This window comes from Rhinopithecus bieti, unplaced genomic scaffold, assembly GCF_001698545.2.
Source record: "Rhinopithecus bieti isolate Rb0 unplaced genomic scaffold, ASM169854v2 scaffold_28547, whole genome shotgun sequence".
Classification (NCBI taxonomy): Eukaryota; Metazoa; Chordata; class Mammalia; order Primates; family Cercopithecidae; genus Rhinopithecus; species Rhinopithecus bieti.
Window position 1 is genome coordinate 3,403,995 of NW_016813480.1, and position 4,976 is coordinate 3,408,970.

Sequence of the window (4,976 nt, forward strand, 5' to 3'; positions counted from 1 at the left end):
TGCTTTTTTGAGATGGAGTTTCGTTCTCATGGCCCAGGCTTGTGCAATCTCGGCTCACTGCAACCTCCACCTCCCAGATTGAAGCGATTCTCGTGCCTCAGGCTCCCAAGTAGCTGAGATTACAGGCATGTGCCACCACGCCCGGCTAATTTTGTATTTTTTGTAGAAACAGGGTTTCACCATGTTGGCCAGGCTGATCTCGAACTCCTGACCTCACGTGATCCGCCAGCCTCGGCCTCCCAAAATGCTGGGATGACAGGTGTGAGCCATCGCACCTGGCCATGTTATGTATATTTTACCATGACAATAAAAAAAAAAAAGTGTGCTTACAAGTTTCCTGTGCTGCGGCCTGAGCATCTGCATTGCTGAACAGGTTTCTGAGTGGTGCTGATGCTACTGGTCCCAGAGCCAGTGCGTAGCAGACTTAGGTCAGTACTTCCCACTTCACATTATTGGGATCCAGCATCAGGCCAAGGCCAAACATGGTGTCTTCTGTCCCCCCAAGCTCAATCCTCTTGGTTACTACCAGCTTGGACAATAAACACCAGGAGCTCCTGTGCCCCAACCTCCACTGGGTGAGTGACTTCTCTTCCTGAAGGGCCCCATTGAGTTACCCTGACTTCAGCAGCACCTCCACTGGAGCATCCACACAGTGATTTCTCACCCACATGCAAGGGAATATTCCCTGGGTGGAGTTTTGCAGAGCTTACGTTATAGAATGCTCATACAGATCAATGAAGAATGAGAAATACCCTAATGGGAAAACGGCTAAGCGTAGTAATAAAGAAGCGTTTAATAAAACAAGAAATACAGGCAGGACACGGTGGCTTATGCCTGGAATCCCAGCACTTTGGGAGGCCAAGGTGGGGGATCACTTGAAGCCAAGAGTTTGAGACCAACAGGGCAACAAAAGTAAAATAAATAAATAAATAAATAAATAAATAAATAGTTAAATAATTTTTTTACTCTACAAAAAGTAAAAAACTAGTCAGGTGTGATGGCACAGGCCTGTAGTCCCAGCCACTTGGGAGGCTGAGGCATGAGGATCACTTGATCCCAGGAGGCCAAGGCTACAGTGAGCCATGATTGTGCCACTGCATTCAGCCTGGACAACAGAGTGAGACTGTGTCTTAAAAAAATGAAAAAGAAAAAAAGAAAAGAAAGATGGCCAAGAAATGCCAAAAATGAAAACTCTGATTAGTAATCAAACATAGAAGAAAATAATAAGAATGCATTTTTTTCATAGAGTGGGTTGGAAAACAAAATAAAAAGAATTGTAATCAGTGCCAACTTCGGTGTGAAGAAAAGGATGCCAATTCTCAGATTAGAGGGAGCCTAGATCAGTACATTTGTGGAACAATTTGGTAATATGTATCAAGAGCCTTGAAACGGTACACGCTCTTCATAAAATTCGACTTCCAGCGGTTTGTTCCTAGGAAACAAGTGGGCATGCGCACAAAGATACATGCGTGCGATTATTCACCGCGATGCTGCTTAGGGTCCCAGAAAGAATCCTAGCTTCCTAAATGGTTGGTAAAATTTATTATATCTATGTAAAAGAATATTAGACAGCTATTTTAAGTGATTCTGTGGATGATCATTCTGTCTTATTTGGAATAATGTTTAGCATGTTTGAGCTGAAAAAGCAGTTTAAAGAGCCATTTGTTGCCATCTTTATGTCCAGGAGTACCCAGTGTTTAGCTCCCACTTAAAAGTAAAAACATACAGTATTTGGTGTTCTGTTCCTGGGTTAATTCTCTTAGGGTAATGTCATCCAACTGCTCCCATGTTGCTGCATAGGACGTGGTTTCTTTCTCTTTTTTTGGCTGGGTAGTATTCCTTGGTGTAGATGTACCACATTTTCTTTATCCAATCCACCACTGATGGGCATCTATGCTGATTCCATGTCTTTGCTGTTGTGCTGTGATGAACATGCACATACATGTGTCTTTTTGGTAGAACTATGTGTTTTCTTTTGGATATATACCTACTTTTAGGGGAGGGAAGGAGGGGAGCAAGGGTTCAAAAACTAACTGTTGGGTACCAAGCTGAGTACCTGGGTGATAGAACATTGATATCCTAAACCTCAGCCTCACATAATATACCCAGGTAACAAACTGGCACATGTACCCCCTGAATCTAAAATAAAAGTTCAAAAAAAAAAAAAAGAAATAAGAATAGAATGAAATAAAGAGAACCATTGGTATATATGAATTAAATTTGTTTGAAAAGGACAGATGACACATATTTTTACATAAGGAAAAGTCTAGAATCTATGTCACAGTGATTGTCTCTGGGTAGAAAGATTGGGAATTATTTTAATTCTGTTTTTGTTTGTTGCCTTTCCATATTACCTGATTTTCTACAATGATTATGTATTACTAGAATTTGGTTTCTTTAAAAAAAATATCTCCCACATTGGCTCATGAAAAGAGCACGCAAAAGAAACCATAGTTACAAAGAGGAAAGGTGTTTACCAGGCTGAGCTCTTGTGTAACATGGGATCACTGCAGGTAAACCAAAAAGGCAATAATTGGACTGACTGTCAAGGGAAGAGTCATTCAGGGAATTAGCAATCCCTTTGGAAGAAGTAGAGTGCCCGTGTTTACCAAGCTCCAGGCATCAAATGTGAGCAGGGACTCAGTGAATTTACTAACAGCATAATGCTGTTGGCAGAAAGCTGGGTTCCCTTCTGCCATTCACTGCTACCGTTTCATGGATACCGGCCAGGCGGCAGCTGCGGGGCTCAGCACTGGACCGTGTTCTCTCATCCAACTCCAGTGATAACCCTGAGAAATGAACATGGTGCCCTGTGGCATGGGCTAGCTAGTGGGGACCCGAGCCTCTATTTGTTGTTGCTGTTTTAATCTTTTTCATTGACAAATAAAAAATTGTATATATTTATTGTGTACAGCATGTGGTTTTGAAATATGTATACATTGTGAAATGACTAAAGAGAGCTAATGAACCTATGCATTAGCTCACATGCATTTTAATTTTTTACTGTGAGAACACAAAATCTACTCTCAGCGATTTTCAAGAATACAATGCATTGTTATTAGCTCTAGTCACCGTGCTGTACAATAGGTTTCTTGAACTTCTTCCTCCAAAGTTGAACTGAAACATTGTACCCTTTGACCAACATCTTTCCAGCCCTTGACCCACCGCCTCTGGTAACCACTGGTCTACTCTCTCCTTTTATGAATTCCATTTTTTAAAATTCCACATGCGAGTGAGATTATGTGGTATTTGTTTCTGTTCCTGACTTATTTCTCTTAGCATGTCCTCTGTGTTCATCTATGTTGTCACAAAGGGCAGGATGGATTTCCTTTTTTAATAGACTAAATAGCAAAGCGTGGTGGCTCATGCCTGTAATCCCAGCACTTTGGGAGGCTGAGACAGGTGGATCACTTGAGGTCAGAAGTTGGAGACCAGCCTGGCTAACATGGTGAAACCCCATCTCTACTAAAAATGCAAAATTAGCCGGGTGTGGTGGTGCAGACCTGTAATCCCAGCTACTCAGGAGGCTGAGGCAGGAGAATTACTTGAACCCAGGAAGCAGAGGCTGCAGTGAGCTGGGATTGTATCATTGCACTCCAGCCTGGGCAACAAGAGGAAGACTCTGTCTTAAACACACACACACACAAAATAGTATTCCATTGTGTATATACACGACCCTTTATGTATCCACGCCTCTGCAGATGGACACTTAGGGTGACTTCCTGTTGCAGCTGCAGTGAACGCCACTGCAATCAGCATTTTGCAACTGTCAAAGTGCAGACAGCTTTTTGACAAACTGATTTTCCTTTGCTTTGGGTCTACTGTACACCCAGTAGAGGGACTGCTGGATCAGAAGCCTGGATTTGAATCTCGTCTTCCTAATTCCAAAGCCCTCCTCTCCCCAAGACCCTTCACTCCCTCTCCTACCTCCCCGTGTGAGCAGAGCCTCCTCGAATGAAGGACGGGCACGTTCTCCTGGCAACAGGCACACAACAGGACACTGTCTCTTCCAGACCCTTGGTCCCTAAGACAAGATCCCTGTAGATCTTGTTTATTTTTGCAGCAATCCAAGGGATTTGGTTTTGACAGTACAGCCCCTGAATGTTCCCACGGCAACCTGGATGCATCCCAGCAATGTTGTGAGAGAGCCACAATCCAGCTGGGGGTGAGGTTATTATGGTCACAAGGTGGACATCCGTGGGCGGGAAACCTGGCAGGCACGGGTCTTCTGCAGGGATCTGTGTGATCCCCGTCTGCCCTGCCAGCCACACCGCCCTTCAGCCGGAAACAATGGGAACACCAGGAAGTAATCGAGAGCAATATTGGTGTGCTTTTTTTTTTTTTTTTTTTTTTGAGACGGAGTCTCGCTCTGTTGCCCAGGCTGGAGTGCAGTGGCTGGATCTCAGCTCACTGCAAGCTCCGCCTCCCAGGTTTACGCCATTCTCCTGCCTCAGCCTCCTGAGTAGCTGGGACTACAGGCACCCGCCACCTCGCCCGGCTAGTTTTTTTTTTTTTGTATTTTTTAGTAGAGATGGGGTTTCACCATGTAAGCCAGGATGGTCTCGATCTCCCGACCTCATGATCCGCCCGTCTTGGCCTCCCAAAGTGCTGGGATTACAGGCGTGAGCCACCACGCCCGGCCTGGTGTGCATTTTTTTAGTGGTGAGTTCAGGACATCCCAGGCCTCTGTGCAGGGCTGTGCAGGGGACACCCCTGATCTCCTGGGGGTGATTTCATACGCTGCAGTGAGAAGGCCACTTCTGCAGTCTGCACCGATGTGGCCCTGACTCCTTCTAACCACTCTCTGCAGGAAAATTAGAATAATCTACTTGGGACCCGAGCAGCAACCCGTGGTATTCAGAACTCACTTTTTTCGGTGACTTCAACAATGGGAACACAACTGGAAGCTGGACGCAGAGCAGAGAAACAGATTTTCTTTCTTTCTTTCTTTCTTTCTTTTTTTTTTTTTTTTTTTT

General features: G+C 44.5%; 1 long non-coding RNA gene across 2 annotated transcripts in view; it reads left to right on the forward strand.

Annotated features, from left to right (window-relative positions):
- Positions 1-1,469: 1,469 nt before the first annotated feature.
- LOC108512943 (uncharacterized) overlaps positions 1,470-4,976 on the forward strand; it is a 97,681-nt gene continuing 94,174 nt past the window's right edge. For both annotated transcript variants that reach the window (XR_001880754.1, XR_001880757.1), the window contains exon 1: positions 1,470-1,529. This is a non-coding gene — a long non-coding RNA (uncharacterized LOC108512943). The remainder of the gene's footprint in view (positions 1,530-4,976) is intronic.